Consider the following 16,967-nt stretch of genomic DNA (forward strand, 5'->3'; position numbering starts at 1 on the left):
AGAATTGAGAAATCCGAGCTTCCTGAATGTTCAGTGAGCCTGAAGAGTTCTTGCTTAAAACGCAGCCAGCAACTGGTTAGGGGTGGCATGCTGAAGAAATTCCTGCCTTGGGCTGGCAGTAGAACGATAGTTCTACCAGTCTAAAATTCTAACTGCTACTAAGGATGACAGAGATTAGGGGAAAGATGGAGCAAAACACATATCTGGAAGCCAGCATGGTTGGCTTGCATCTTGAAGCAGAATCTAGTAGCCTCCCTTGATTTTACATGGACAAAGAAAAAAAGTTATATAGCACTTAGTACTTATTATTATCCAGGCACTGTTTTAAGCACATTATATATATTTATATATTTCAATCCTTATAACAATCCTATGAGATACATACTATTATTATCCTCATTTTATATATGAAGAAATTAAAGCACAAAGTGGTAAGCAATTTGCCACATCTATTCAATATTGTACTGGAGGTCCTCAGTTCAGTTCAGTCGCTCAGTCATGTCCAACTCTTTGCAACCGCATGAATCGCAGCATGCCAGGCCTCCCTGTCCATCACCAACTCCCGGAGTTCACTCAAACTCATGTCCATCGAGTCGGTGATGCCATCCAGCCATCTCATCCTCTGTCGTCCCCTTCTCCTCCTGCCCCCAATCCCTCCCAGCATCAGGGTCTTTTCCAATGAGTCAACTCTTCGCATGAGGTGGCCAAAGTACTGGAGTTTCAGCCCCAGAATCATGAGGAGGAGGTCCTGGTCAGCGCAATTAGATGAGAAAAAGAAATAAAAGGCATCCAGATTTGAAAGAAAGGAGAAAACTGTATTGACTGACAATATGATTGCCTATGCAGACTATCCTATGGAGGCTACAAAGAAGCTACTAGAACTAATAAGTGACTTTTTACTAATAAGTGACTTTAACTTTTTAGTGTATTTGTTGCTAGGACTGTTGTAACAAAGTGCCATAGATCGAGTGGCTTAGACAATAGAAATTTATTTTCTCATAATTCAAGAGGCAAGAAGTCTGAGATCAAAGTGTTAGTAGGCTTGGTTTCTTGTAAGGCCTCTCTCCCTGGCTTTTAGATGGCTAATTTTCCCATATGCCTTCATATGGTCTTCTCTCTGTGTGTCTGTGTTCTAATTGCCTCCTCTTGTAAAAACATCAGTCATATTGGATTAAGACCCACCTAATTTTAACTAAATTATCTCTTTAAGGACCCTATCTCAAAATATGGTCATTCTGAGGTACTAGGAATTAAGACTTCAACATGTAAATTTTGGGGTACACAATTCAGCCATAAAAACAAGATTGCTGGATACCAGTATACCATAATCAATTGAGTTTCTACATACTAGCTATGAATAGTCAGAAATTAAAACTTTAAAATGACATTTAAAATTTTTATTTACTTTTAATCGAAAGATAATTGCTTTACAGTATTGTGTTTGCTTCTGCCAGGCATCAACATGAATCAGCCATAGGTATACCTATGCCCCCTCCTTCTTGAACATCCCTCCCACCACCCTCCCCATCCCACCCCTCTAGGTGGTTACAGAGCCCTGGTTTGAGTTCCCTGAGTCATACAGAACATTTTAATAGCATCAAAAACTATGAAATACATAGGGATAAACATGACAAAAGATGTATACAATCATAGAATAAAAACTACAAAACACTACTAAGACAAATTAAAGAAGATCTAAATAAATGGAAACATATACCATGTTCATGAATTGGAGGACTCACTATTGTTAAGACGTCAATTCTCCCCAAATTTATCTGTTGAGCCAATGCAATCAAAATCAATATCGAAGCAAGTTTTCATTTTTATAGAAGTTGACAAGCTGATTCTAAATTCGCTCAAAACTACAAAAGATCTAGAAAAGCCAAGACAGCTTTGAAAAAGAACACAGTGAAAGGACTGACACTATCTGATTCCAAGATAAACCTTTATCATAAAGCTATTGTAATCAAGAATGTGTGGTATTAGCATAAAGTTAGATGAATAGATTCATTATATACATGCGGACATTTGATTTTTGATGCGGGTGCAGAAAAGTGGAGAAAGGAATGTTTTTGACAAATAGTCCTGTAACAATTGGATATCCATATAAAAAAAAGAATTTCAATCCATATCTTACACCATATATAAAAAACTAACTCATTCTGGCTCATAGATCTAATTGTAGAAGCTAAACCGTAAAACTTTTATACGAAAACATAAGAGAAAATCTTTGGGGCCTTTGGTTAAGCAGCAAAGTATTGTATCTATTTCTTAGACACAATACTGAAAGCGTGATCCACAAAAATTTTGACTAATTGAACTATATTAAAAGTTAAAATTTCTGCTCTTCTGAAAAGCATAAAAAGACAAGTTACAGACTAGAAGAAAATGCATGCAAAGTGTAAATTTTATTAAGGACTTGTATCTAGAAGAGATAAAGTGCTCTTAAACTTCAATAATAAGAGAACAACTTAATAAAAAATGGGCATTGAAAGAGGTATGAGTGACAAATATGCATATGAAAAGATGTTCAACATCATTCATCAGTAGGGAAGTGCAAACTAAACCAAATTAAATATCATTAAACACCTATTAGAATGGTTACAAATATAAAAACTTACATGATAAAATTGTTGGGGAACCAAGCTCTCATACACTGCTACTGGAAATGTAAAATGATATAACCACTTTGGAAAACAGTTTGACAGTTTCTTAAAAAGTTAACCATACAAATCGTATGACGCAAGCAGTCCACTCCTAGGTATTTACCCTAGAGAAATGAAAGCGTATGTCTATACAATACACATACACTAGTGTTCACAGCAGCATTATTTGAATTAGCCATAAACAGCAAACAACTCAAATGCTCATCAACATATGAATGAATAAACAAATTGTGATATGTCTATACAATTGAATACTATTCATCAACAAAAAAAATGAACTCTTGATATACATACAACATGGATGAGTTTCAGCGTAATCATGCTGAGTGAAAGAAACTAGACTAAAAAGAATATTTACTGTACAATTCTTTTTCCATAAAATTCTACGAAACACAACTTCATCTGTAATGCCAAAAAGCAGATTGGTTGCTGCCTAAAAATGGGGAGCTGTGGGGAGGTATGGGAGACAGGGAAGACAAAGGGTCATGAGGTAATTTTTGAAGGTAATGGATACTTCCACTGTCTTGATTGTAAGGAAATGTTTACATCAATGAAATTTATCAAATTATAAAATGTTACATATGTGCACTTTAGTGGACTGTATATCAATTATAACTTAATAAATACTTTTAAAAAAAATAGCTATGGACAGATATAGCTTTTGACAAGGCTGTTATGGGCCTCCATCCGAGTACCAGGCACAGTGGCTGACACAGAATATCATCTCTGGGTAAAATATGAAATCATTCATTCGGTAATTCACTCAGGAACTTCATGGAATAACTCTGTGCCCCCATCCCCCTCATATATACCTCTTGTTAAGTTATTGGCTACACTGTAAAAATCTTCAGTCTTCCCGTCTTTGTTCCCTACCAGATAGTGAGCTCTCCAAGGAAGTGAACGTCACTCAGCTGTGTCCAACTCTTTGCGACCCTATGGACTATACAGTCCATGGAATTCTTCCAACCAGAATACTGGAGTGGTAACTGTTCCCTTCTCTGGGGGATATTCCCAACTCAGGGATTGAACCCAGGTTTCCCACTTTGCAGGCAGGTTCTTTACCAGCTGAGCCACCAGGGAAGTCCCTTCAAGGAAAAGACCCTGATTTATTTATTTTCCTAGCCTTAGGTTTTAGCCTTACACAGAATGGATCTTTACGTTTTTATTTATTTATTTTTAATGTTTTTTTTTAATTGAAGTATAGTTGACTTGCAATGTTGTGCCAGTCTTATATGTTTTTAAATTAAAAAAAAAATAGAGGAATTAAGCAATCAAATCACTATGCAAAAGGGCCAAGGAATCAGCACATCAGGAAAGCTGCCTGCTCCTGTTTCCCAGACAGAAGGAAGTGCTTCCCACTGCCATACCTGGCTGCTTCGAGCAGGCAATAGAGGGGGTGATGATGGAGGTCTCCATCAGTTTTTCCCTCCTCCTACACTCCTTCCTTGAAACCTTAGTTATAAAGTTTCCAAAACACCATTAGCCCAAGGCATGGCTGAGGCTCCTCTCCTGTGCAGCGCAGAGCAAGGCCACAAAGCAGCTTCCTATTGCCTTTCACCTCTGCTCCGGACTCTCTGGCCCCTTCTTCACTGGCTTCCTTCACCTTCCCTGATCTGCGTAAGGCAGTAGATAACTCACTCCTTCCCTCAGGTATGAACCACTGAGTGGGAGCTTGTGCATCAAGCCTGCAGCAGCTACTAGACACAAGATGATGAAGATAAGCCCTGCCACTGAGTCTAGGGGGAGACCAGCAAGGCATCCAGAACAGGCTGTGCACTTCTTTCAGCCGCTGCCAGGGAGGGTAGGAGGGAGACACAACTTAGTTAGATCTGAGGTTCTTATAGGCGCCTTCATTTACCATAGCTGTGTGTCCTTAGGCAAGTAACTGAAACTCTCTGAACCTCAGTTTTGAGCTCTATAAAACAGAAAGCATTATAATACCCTCCTCCATGGTGTTCTTATAAAGATCTACTAGATAATGCACAGAGAAACACTCCAAAAGATATGCCTTCTTAAAAAGTACCTCTCAGTCCTTTAGCCCATCACACCAGAAAGATCCAAGACTTAGTGGATCTAAGAATCTGCCTTATACATAGCAGGTACTCAATAATAAATAGTTGTTTCCAGTATAAGATTCTTCAGTACCCAGAGACCCTTCCTTCCTATGATCTACTACTCTGATCATACTCCTGGCGACAGCACTAAAGGTGGAGAGGTTTGGGCAGTTTCTCTTCGCTCTATTTTGAGAAATTCTGAGGTCTAAATGACATCTAGCTGCCTATGCTCACATTCAGGCACGTGAAACTACATGAGAGATGCCTGTTCCCAGCCCACATCCCCTTCTAAGTGAATCTGGCTGCCTGATCCTGCTTAGAAATGCTGGGTTATCAAAGGGCCACACTGGACTCACAGCTAATTAGACTGAGATGGACAAAGCTCCCAAAGACAGCTAATCCACAGGCAGCCTAATGACCTGGCATGAAAATGTGAACCAGTCAGTTGGATTGCTCTCACAGGACTTTGGAATCCTTATTACAGGAACGAGCAGAAGGATCATGTGGTAAACTTGGGGCTGGTGTAGCACGTACAAGAGCTGTAGGCAGGAAACCAGGAATGAGGGAAGGGTTCCTGGGTGAGTGGGGCGTGCAGAACAGGTACAGAGACAAGAGAAACCACAGCACCTGATGAAAGCCAGGGAGAGAAAGGCAGGGAGTTGGCTTACCAGCTGGCAGCATGGCAAGAGGCTGGCACATTCTATCTGCCCTTAGATTTGTGAACAGCTGTGGCATTTCTGTGAATGACCCCTCCTTCCTCCAGACACCTAATACCTTACCTTACACATAAATATTTATTCATGATTAATTCCTCAGCCTAAAAAAACAAAAGCTATTTAAAAACACACACACACACACACAGTCTTGCTGCCCTCTGCCACTAGTAGTAGGAGATAGAATCTGGAGGAGAAAAATGCAAATTGTGCATGTTGTAATTCTAGGTTGAGACGAAGAAGAAAAATTTCCTCTTGACCCTCCCCTCAGGCCCCTTGTCTTCCTGGGTCCAGACCTCAGTATCAGTTCTTCCTTGTGTTATGAGAGCTTACTCTTCATTTCTTCCAGTCATTCATCAATCATTTAATAAACACCCCTCACTACACACCCGTTGTAATCGGCTCCCTTTGTCTCCTCTTTGAGGCAAGAAATTGTAATGCTTCATTCCATCAACACCAGCAGGACCTGATGGAGAAAAGTTTCTTGATCAATGTTTGTTACATGATCAGTATATCCACCCCAGGCATGGGCAAGAAACAGAAGGATTTTTCGACGTTCTGTTTTGAGGTGGTGCTGGACAGGGAAAAGCAAAGCTGGTTGGATCTATTCCTGCAGCAAAGCATCCATAGGTAGACTATTTACATGGGGAACACTTATCTCATTTCAAATAGACTTTTCGCCCACGTGAAAAGCAGATTTCTGCACAGTTGCATTGGCTGTGTTGCAGATCTGATTCAGGCACAGACATGCAAAAGCCATGCATCTGCCATGATCTGAGCCAGTGGTTTATATATACAAATGCATTTTCTTCATTGTCTGCAACCAACCGTGACCTGATAAGAGATGGATTGAAAAGACAGGCTCCTGCTTTCCGTACCTAATTGTGAACTTAGCCAACTTAAACATTCAAGTTGAAATGTAGTGCCAAGACTTTGCTCAAATTTCAACCAAGTCATTTGTTATCAGTTTAAGATACTGGCTCTATGGTTTTGCACCACAAACACCCCCTCTCCAGGCATCCCCTCCCATCACTGGGCCTATTTGTCACTGAAGAGGCTGCTCTTAATGTAAAGTTTAAAAAGTGAAGGAATGAGGAGCAGCCTCAGCATCTACATGACAACTTGTCTAGATAACTGGATTTGTGTGATATCTGTGGACACCCCCAGGACAAAAAGAAGTGATGAGAAAGAGCATGGAGGACATGTAAGTTACATGACATTTATAAGACATTTTCTTTGAAGTTATGATATAGTCTACCTTGGGGTTGAGTGGTCTCAACGGGCCAACCCAAGAGGGCCAGAGAGGGCCTTTGAGTCAAACCTGTCCCCTTCACTAATATTTTATGAAGAGGAAGGAAGTGTAAAGTTTACACACAGAGTCTTTAAGGACAGAGTTTCAGAAAAGGTCACTGTGTAAGGTTCTAATACAAAATAGACAACTATCTCCAGCAAAAAGAGGAAGTTTCTTAGGCCTCACATTTCTCCTGTCCCTCACAATAAAGGAACAGTATTAGCAACATGAGATCATATCTCTGGTGCTTGCAAACCACCATCCATCAACACTGTAGGTGTCTAGAGCTTCCCCTGTAGACCCATGAACACAGCCTGTTTAGCTCTTGTTTGACTCAGGGGCACCTTGTTCCAGCCTTGGGTATTATTATTCATATTAAAGCCATTCGTTCACTCATCAAACCATTCTCAAGTTTTCCAGGCCAGAGCTGGGGGGCAGGGCAGGGGAAGAGAAGGACAGGAGGAGGTACATGAAGAAGACTAGAAGTCTAGGAAGTTCTTCAGAGAACTCACAGACTAGAAGGGGAGTCGAGCTTGAAAACAATGATGACTCCTTGCCATATGTGTTATAACAGCATTAAGGGACTTCCCTGGGTGTCCGGTAGTTAAGACTCTGCTCTTCCAATGCAGGCTCAGGTTCAATCCCATGGTCAGGGAAGTAAGATTCTATGTGTTGCATGATGCAGCCAAAAGCAAAAACAAAATTCCCACCAATCAAAGTACCTGGAGAGCACAGTGGCAGGCTGCCCTTGGGCTGGGGGAGGAGGTGGGAAGGCTCTAGAAAAGGGCACTGTTTGAACTGGGTCATAAAGACTAAGTACGGTGGGCTTCCCTGGTGGCTCAGCTGGTAAAGAAACCACCTGCAATGCAGGAGACCGGGGTTCGATTCCTGGGTCTGGAAGGTCCCCTGGAGAAGGGATAGGCTACCCATTTCAGTATCCTTGGGCTTCCCTGGTGGCTCAGACAGTAAAGAATCCTCCTGCAATGCGGGAGACCTGGGTTCAATCCCTGGGTTGCGAAGATTCCCTGGAGAAGGGCATGGCAACCCAGTCCAGTACTCTTGCCTGGAGAATCCCATGGACAGAGGACCCTGGTGGGCTATAGTCCATGGGGTCGCAAAGAGTCAGACACAACTGAACAACTAAGCACAGCACAGAAACTCACTGGGCAAAGAAGAAAGAGTATTGTAGGCAGAGGCCCAGCATATATAAGGGCTCTGGGCCCTCGAGGAGTAGGTGAAAGACTGGGAAGTGGGTGTGGCTGGAGCATAGTGTGGCAGAGGGTAAATAGTGGAGGAGAAGAGCCTGGAACAGCACTTTGGGGACATGCAGTGAAGTTCCCTGTTTGCTATGCTAATAGTTTGGACTTTTATTAAAAATAATAAGGGGCTCTGAGGAGTTTGAAGCAGAAAGTGACACAATTACATTAGCATTTTAGAACCATCTCCTTGAGGCAATGTGGAGGGATATATTAGAGGGGAGGCAGAGGCCAGTGCAGTGGGGCCATGTTCTTAGAGCACCTGTGCTGGGTGCTAGGACTTCAAAGATGACTTTCAAGAGCTTGCAAGTGAGGGTGTATACCAATTATCTATCACCATAAATATTACCAGCAATGGGGACTTCCCTGGTGGTTCAGTGGTAAAGAATCAGCATTCCAATGCAGGGGACATGGGTTTGATCCCCGGTAGGGGAACGAAGATCCTACATTCCAAGGAGCAACTAAGCCTGCTTACCACAGCTAGAAAGTCCATGTACCACAACAAAAGATCCTTCATGGTGCAAGGAAGATCCTGTGTGCCACAGGTAAGACATGATCCAGCCAAATAAACATTTAAAAAAATATTACCAGAAACATAGTGCCTTAAAACAACACATATTTTTCATTTTATTTATTTTATTTTTTGAAATTTATTTCTTTTTAATTGAAGGATAATTGCTTTACAGTTATTGTAACACATATTTATTATCCCAGAGTGTGTGAGATGCAGTGTGGCTTACCTGGGTCCTCTGCTTCAGGCCATGGATAAGGTGTTGGTCAGGGCTGAGACTTCATCTCAGGCTCAACTGAGGAAGGACCTGCTTCCAAGCTTACGTTGCCGATGGTGGGATTCAGCTGCTTTCTCGCTTTGGTCAGAGGCAGCCCTCAGTTCTTTGCCATGTGGACTCCCTCAGTGTGGCCACTGGCTTCATCAAAACATATGATCCGAGAAGGCAATAGAGAGAGTCTGCTAGCAAGACAGAAGTGGTGATCTTAAGATAATCACAGAAGTCACAACTCGTCGTCTTTTCCATGTTCTATTGCTTAGAAGCAAGTTCCAGATCCCAGCCACACTCAAGGGGAAGGGATTACACAGGGGCATGAACACCGATAGGTAGAAATACTTTGGGGTCATTTTAGAGTCTATCTCTAGGGAGGGAGACAGACCTATTTCAGAATATTCAGGAGAAAATAAGGTAAGAGTATTCTTGGAGGGTTGTGCATCCAAAGGGAGGTTATCTGGACCAATCTGGCTCCTCTGGTGATGCTTCCTTGAGAAGCTTGATTAGGAAGCCAATGCTGTGGGCCTATAAGATGTTGAATATCTGATCTTTTCCTGTTGTTCTATTCTTATTCTTTGTTTTAAAAATCTATGATGCTCACAGGTTGGGATTCCTGCTCTGACATTTAGAGCTGTGTGAATCTGGAAGTTAGGTATCTTCTCCGAGCATCAGCTTCCAAATTTACAAAATAGGAATACTGCTGCTTACCCTGCAGGGCTCTTGAGGGGTTAAATGAGAGGTGTCTACAGAAGAACCTGCCTCGGGCTCTGCCACATCCAGGCCAAGCCAGGAACTAAGGTCACTAGTACAGAACCAGATGGACATTTGGCCTGTTCAAGGTCATGCACAAAGCAAGCCCCAGCTATGAGAGACCCTGAGCTCCAGGCTTCTCCTGAGAGGGCTGTGATCAAGACTGTCACAGACACACCCACCATCAAGGTCACCTCAGTGGTAAAAGTAGAATGCCCTTGTATCTTGTGGTATGGACACTCCATCCTTTTGATAACTGCCTGATAAATACTTGCTGACTTCCCTCTAGGCTGTGGGCTCCAGGGCCATGTCCTCCTCTCCAGATGCTCTGCCAGCCTACAAAGGGCAACTCCCTTCCACTAAGGTCCAGCATTCATTTGATGGCCTGGCACTGCCAGGCACAGAAGGGATGTGAAGCCAAGTCCAACATGGTGGACTTAAGAGACAGCAGAAATCTCTCAAGGTAATTACATCCTTCTTTCCCAAAATAATTGTAACCAAAATGACTGATGAGTGCCTACTCCCCCATCCCAGGTTCTAGAGTCCATAGCCTCCAACATTGAACTTGACTTCGAGTGTCCCTCAGTTTTACTTATTATGTGCCTAGCTAAGGCACCTAACTCAACTAAGACACATGATTAAGGAGGGAAAGCTGCGGTAAACAGGGTGGGATAGGGTGGCTCCCAACTAAGGCAGAGCTCAGAAGATGGAGCTGGGGATAGGCTGGGAGCCTCTTCTTCTATCAGGACTCCTGAGCACAGCTTCAGTAATTAAATATTCTGGAAATGAGGCTCTAGAAGAATATCCCCCAGAGGAGTCCTGGAGCATGAATGTTTGTGTTGAAAGCTTCCCATCCAAATTCCATCTCCATGTGGTGCAATTGCCACCAAGTTGGATAGCTCACATCATGTGCTGCTGCTGCTTCTAAGATACTTCAGTCATGTCTGACTCTGTGCGACCCCGTAGACGGAGCCCACCAGGCTCCCCCACCCCTGGGATTCTCCAGGCAAGAACACTGGAGTGGGTTGCCATTTCCTTCTCCACTGCATGAAAGTGAAAAGTGAAAGTGAAGTGGCTCAGTCATGTCTGACTCTTAGCGACCCCATGGACTGCAGCCTACCAGGCCCCTCCATCCATGGGATTTTCCAGGCAAGGGTACTGGAGTGGGGTGCCATTGCCTTCTCCGCATATCATGTGCAGGAAATCCATATGAAGACTCCAGAATGCCCAGATGTATAAGAACTTCAAATATAGACATCTGTTCCAAAGACCACAGACACTCTGAAAAAGGATAGAGGTGGACTGTGAGATGCAAAGAATACTAAATTGCTCACATTTGGGAAGGTAGATTGTGAGACGTTAGGAAAGCTTGTACAAGGCTACTGCTTTTCCAGTGGTCCCTCCAGTCTCAGGGGTCACTGAACGTCCCCACCCTCTGTTGGTACAGGTGCTTATCTTGTATGGAGTATCACGGGGCAGAGCCCCGTAGTAGTCAGAGTTCTTAATGGCAAGCAACAGAAATTTGAGTTTAACCTTTATAACCAGAAGATAAATTTATAGTAAAGGATATTGGGGAGCTCATAAAATCACTAAGCATGCTGGAAAATCAGGCTTAGGAAATGGGGCAGGAAAAGGGGCGGTGCTGAGCCCAAGAACTAGTCCAGCACCAGGCACGGCTGTGTCAACACAGCTCGTGGTGTGGTGGGTTCCTCCTGGGTGCAGCCACCACGGCTGCCCCATCACCACCAACGTGGCCCTGCCAGGCCCCTGCTTCTCTGTGTCCAGATCTGGTGGGTGTGTCTGATAGGCTGAGCCTGGTCGAGATCTGTGCCCACCGCAGGGAGGCTGGAATGTGGGGCTCAGAGGCTGGGCAGCTAAAAGTGGTCCGTTGTCCACTGGGGTTTATTTCAGGTCTCTTAAAACCTTCTCTATTTAAATAATTAAAAAGCAGTTACCTGTAAAAAAGAGAGAAGACAAATTTATTCCTAACCCTGTTGTTGAGCAGGCAAATTCTAGACTGTGAAGATAGAACAGAGGCAATCCCTGACCTTGGAAAGATGACACTTTTGTCAGAAACAAGTGTAACGAGCACGTATTGAGTGTGTGACTGTGTTTGTGGTATTGCAGAGTACTTTGGAGAACAAGAGTGGTAAAAGGGCATAGAGTGTCAGAGGTATTGCTTTCTGAACTGATCAGAAAAGCACGTGTTTGTACTCATTCAGTCGTGTCTGACTCTTTGTGACCCCATGGGCTGTAACCCACCAGGTTCATCTGTCCATGGGATTTTCCAGGCAAGAATACTGGAGTGGGTTGCCATTTCTGACTCCAGATCAGGAAAGACTGCCCTGCTAAGGTGACAAAGAGCTGCAAGGAGGGAAGGGGAGAGTCAGCAGGCTCCCTGCGGGGGAGGATCATCGACGCAGGAGACAGGTTGAGCAAAGGGCTTGACACAGGAGCACATATAAGCGTTCAAGGAATAACAGCTAAGAATTAATTAGCACATTCTCCCAATTCCTTGGACTTCCCTGGTGGCTCAGTGGTAAAGAATTCACCTGCAATGCAGGAGGCACAGTTTTGATCCCTGGATTGGAAAGATCCCCTGGAGAAGGAGATAGCAGCACATTCCTGTATTCTTGCCTGGGAAATCCAGAGGAGCCAGGCAGGCTACAGTCCATCTACAGTCCAAAGAGTTGGACATGACTTAATGACTAAACAATCCAATTCCTTGCCACCAGTAGATAATAATCATAATGATATTTAAATTGTTTGAGCGCTTACTATGTTCCAGGCACTGTTCTAAGGACCTTGCATATGTCATTTACATGTATTAGTCATCTCACTCTCACAGCTATGGCATAAGGTAAATAAGATAATTATTCCCTCTTTAAAAGCACTGAAATTGAATAACAGAAAGATTAAATAATTTACATAAGGACCAGTTACAGAGAAATGAAGTTTTCCCTGTAGTGAAACACGGAATAATTATTACGTGAACAGGCAAGCATATACGTTCCTCATTGGGGCTCGAGTACTTATAAAATGTAAAAAAATACTGTAAAATGAGGGTATTGGGAGGAATAATGGCTAAATCCTTAGCTGTGAACATCCATGAATTCTTCATTGCTAACAAAGAAAACATTGTCCCCTTTGCCGGCTTTGCATTATAAACATTTAAAAAGTATTTCATGTTTTCTCAATGTCTGCAATGAACATTTAAAGAGTACCTTGATTTCAAGTATTTGTTATTGCTTAAAAATTGTCACTGATAATAATTAGTTCGATGAATAAATAATATGTCTTTATTTAGAAAAATTGTACCTTTCACATATGCAAAGCCAAATATTTTCCTACACAGATGGAAAGTCAACCAAGGGCTAGAGTTCAATTGACAGCAACTTGTGGCACCCCAAACCATCCCATCCACCTGTCCATCTGTCCATTCATAGGAAAAGTATGTACTGAGCTCCTATTATATGCTGAATTGTTCATTGTAAGTTAAGATGTTGCAACATATTCAATGTTGGAGGATGTAAAAGAGTATGCATTTTGGAATCAGGTGTGCCTGGTTTCAAAAACTGGCTCAGCAATTACAGTGTAATTTGGGCAAAGCAATAAAAATTTCTCTGAGCTTCAAATTCCTCATCTGTGCAATAGTGATAATAATAATAATATCTACCTTCTCATGTTATCATAAATATTTGATGTTGCATATGTAAAGCCCATGCAATCCATGCTTGACTTGGAGTAAATGCAATAAATTATGTCCCTTGGGGTCCTCTCTCCTGGATAGCACTTCAGTCCTTCAGATTTTCTCAACTCCAGGGCCCAGTGTCCCCATACGCTCCTAAAGGGCTCCCAACCCTCCTCCATTATTCATCATCAAGAGTGCAGTCAAAGGCCCCTTCAGGCAAGCTCCCACAACAGAGAAAGCCTGGTAGAATTCCAGAACAGGGTGGGGCTGGGAGCAAGAGGAAGGAATAAAACCAAGAGGAAAGGATAGACAAGCCGCAGAACCTGCTCTCTATCAAAACTCACCTTTTGGGTCTCTATTTTCCCAGCATAGAGTTTAACGTTAAACTTTATTGAAAGGAGGAAGAAATGAAGATTAAATTAGTAGTATTACTTCTCTACTGATGAGTACGGTAGGACTCAGAAAGGTTAATCGACTCGCCCAAGATCACACAGCTACACAGATGGATTTGAACTCAGCTTGTCTGAAACAAAAGCCTGTGCTCATTTATTGGTGGGGTCACCAGACAGAGCCTGAGACACAAGGGTATGGCACTTTTATTTTGAAGTGCTCACGAAGGAAGGGGGGGTGAGGACAGGGAAGGATGTGAAAGGAAGGATATAGTCTTAGTTGAGGCTAGGTAGTTTTTCCCCTGGTGGCTTGGATGATAAAGAATCTGCCTGCAATGCAAGAGACCTGGGTTCGATCCCTGGGTCAGGAAGATCCCCTGGGGAAGGGAATGGCAAACCACTCCAGTATTCTTGCCTGGAGAATTCCACGGACAGAGGAGCCTGGTGGGCTACAGTCCTTGGAGTCCCAAAGAGTTGGACACGACTGAGTGGCTAACACACAGGTAGTTTGTTAGCCTACTTGCATCAGGAGCTCTAGAGAATGAATTACACCACAGAGTAATTAGTCCAACTTGAGCCAAGAAGGCAACCAACTTTGTTCCTCTGGTACCTGAGTCATTGGCTATGGGCGGCAGAGCAGAAAGCAGACCTTCCCAGGTGAAGCATCTCCCTTTCCGTCAACGGCAATTCTGAGAGGCATTAGCAGCCAGTGGACACAGCTACTGGGGACTGGCCCACCGCCCAGTGAAGGGATCTGGGCGAGCCATCAACAGCATTTTTTACATTCACATTGCATCCCTAACCATTGGCTGAATGAATAAACGAGTGAATGTGTTTCTTCAGTAATAAACAGAATTGGTAATGTGTACTTCAGGAGTCGTTAGGAGGTGTAGATAAGCTTATGAGTATAAGTTAATTAGTCTAGCATTTTAAGTCCATAATAAATGAGAATAATTATTAGCTACATGAAATGATATTAATTTAGCAGTAACTAGCCAATTATATTACTAATAATTATAATTTTATTTTTGTGACAATTGGCAATAAACCCTACTCTGAAGTCTCAGCTACTTAATGGAAAAAAGATGAAAACTTGCAAAATAGGAACTCCTGTCTACCTGACAGAGCAATGCCTTCTGGCTCAGATCTGCACATGGCAATTCAGTAACTAAAGCCCTGGGAGGCCAGGGAGGCTCCACTTCAACCCACATCCCCAGCATCCAATTTTTGTGAGCGTCAGGAATGACACTGCTCAGGATGGCCTTGGGCGTAGCTCACAGAGATTGGGCTCATCACCCTAGCCCTAAATACACTATAGGATAAAGAGGGCGGGGACAGGGGAGACGCGGTAGGCTAGGAGATGATGGGAAGTGTCCCCAGCCCTGGGTCCTCGACCCAAGCCAGAGGCAAGCTGGCACCATCACAGCACTGCTATTTGTGCTGATGGCATTGTTTCCAGACCCAGAGGCATCAGCAAAGGTAAACCTTCTTGGGATCTTCCCTGATCTGACCTTCAGCACCTCCTGTCTGATGCTTGTCTACCCCCCACCATTCCCCTTCACCCCACTGATTACACTATTAAAATGCCCAGTTTCTGCTGAATTTTCAGAATCTCAAATGCATCATACTGTGCACTTTAGTGAATGCAAAAAGAAGCAAACCATTCCTATTCCAAATGCAGTGATTTCACTCTTGTTGAGATTATTTTTGCATCTTCTTTTTGTACCCTGGAAACACTTGATGGAGGCGGAAGGATGGTAGAATGGGGGAGAAGGCAGACCCTGGAGAAAGTCAGATTGGGCACAAATGTGATATACATCTGCATAATCGTTTTTTTTATTTCTAGAAACATTGTCTGGGATCTGGAGCTTAATGAATTGGGTTTCTTTGCCGCTCATCCCTCCCCCACCTTAAATACAGATAAGTTGTTCTCTCCTCTGCCCTTCTCTTCTCTAACTCCACCTCTGCTGATTACACCTCAGACTGCTCAGCCGTGTGTTCTCCCCAAATCAGCCTCATATCTAAGGCAGCCAGATGGAATCAAACTCACAGTGAGCCGGTATCTTCTGCTCCTTTGGTTCTTCCTCTCTCAGTTCAGGACCTAATGATATCACCATCCAAGCTAGAAACCCTAGAGTCTTCAGTTTACCTTAAGGGAGTGACAGGGCTTCTTACTCACTGCCCCTCATCCCACCTGAGTTATCAAACTCAATTCTATTCCAACTTGTGACTCAAATCCACCCCTTCCACTCCTTGTCTGCCTCCACTGCTCAGGCACGCATCACCCCTGCATGAAACTAAGGTGATAGCCTTCTGGTTGATTTGTTTCTCCATCCCCCCCATCTGTCCATTAGTCTGTCCATTCTGCACATAAATTTTTACTGATCCCCTACTGTAGTCAAGCACTGCTTTAGACCTGGGAACGCAAGGATGAACCTAACAAGATCCCTGTCCTTATGGAATTTACATTCCAATGGGGTCACCGGGTAACACACAACAAATAAAGGACTTCTGGATTAAGATGGCAGATTGAAACTTTCTCAAAGTTTTGTTCTGTCAATACCTCAAAAATAGCCAAAAGAATAAAGAAATAAAAACAAAATAGGGACTTTCCTGGTGGTCCAGTGACCAAGACTTCACCTTTCAATGCAGGGGGTGCAGGTTTGATACCTGGTGGGGAGCTAAGATCCCATACGTTTTGTGGCTGAAGGAAAAAACCCCATAAAACAGAAGTAATATTTAGCAGTTCAATAAAGATTTTTAAAATGGTCCATATAAAAATAAACAGAAGAAATTCACCAAAAACAAATAAGGAAAGAGGCATGCCCAATACAATAAACTTCAAAAACCATTAACCAAGAAAACAAGATGTTGGGGTAGAGTAGAGAAGGCCAGCAGGGCTTGACTCCTAACCTGGTCCCTGGGGCCCTGGGAGCTGCAGTGGAGAATCTGCCAAGTTCCTGGGAATTCTCACTAATATCCCCAAAGCCAAGAGAAGTCAAGCATGTAGGTGTCCACTTCCATTTCCTCCACTGACTGAAAAGTGGTAGAAATGGCTATTGGGGAGAAATGGGTAAAATAGGGGGAGTGAAAAACGGGGCTGATTCTGACCTCAGTAAAGGCTTCAGGGCAGCAAACCGAATTTGAGCCACAGTGAAATCCTGAGGTTCTGCCCCCTCAAGAAATGGTGTGTACTATCCAACGCCAACCCTGAGGATTAAATCCTGGTATTGTTGCAAAATCACAGCAAAGAGAGCAGCGTTCAGGAATTCCAACCACCAACACTCCACCCACTGAGCTTCCCTGCTGGCACCACCACCCCACAGATGTCTCCATCCTTACAATGAAACAGTGATCTCAGATCAACTGATCTCA

General features: G+C 43.2%; 1 long non-coding RNA gene across 1 annotated transcript in view; it reads right to left on the reverse strand.

Moving 5' to 3' along the window:
• Nucleotides 1-5,785: 5,785 nt before the first annotated feature.
• LOC129652928 (uncharacterized) overlaps nt 5,786-16,967 on the reverse strand; it is a 30,280-nt gene continuing 19,098 nt past the window's right edge. Inside the window, exons 2-3 of the long non-coding RNA XR_008714853.1 lie at nt 8,721-8,947; nt 5,786-5,899 (exon numbers count right to left, since the gene is read on the reverse strand). This is a non-coding gene — a long non-coding RNA (uncharacterized LOC129652928). The remainder of the gene's footprint in view (nt 5,900-8,720; nt 8,948-16,967) is intronic.

This window comes from Bubalus kerabau, chromosome 5, assembly GCF_029407905.1.
Source record: "Bubalus kerabau isolate K-KA32 ecotype Philippines breed swamp buffalo chromosome 5, PCC_UOA_SB_1v2, whole genome shotgun sequence".
NCBI lineage: Eukaryota > Metazoa > Chordata > Mammalia > Artiodactyla > Bovidae > Bubalus > Bubalus kerabau.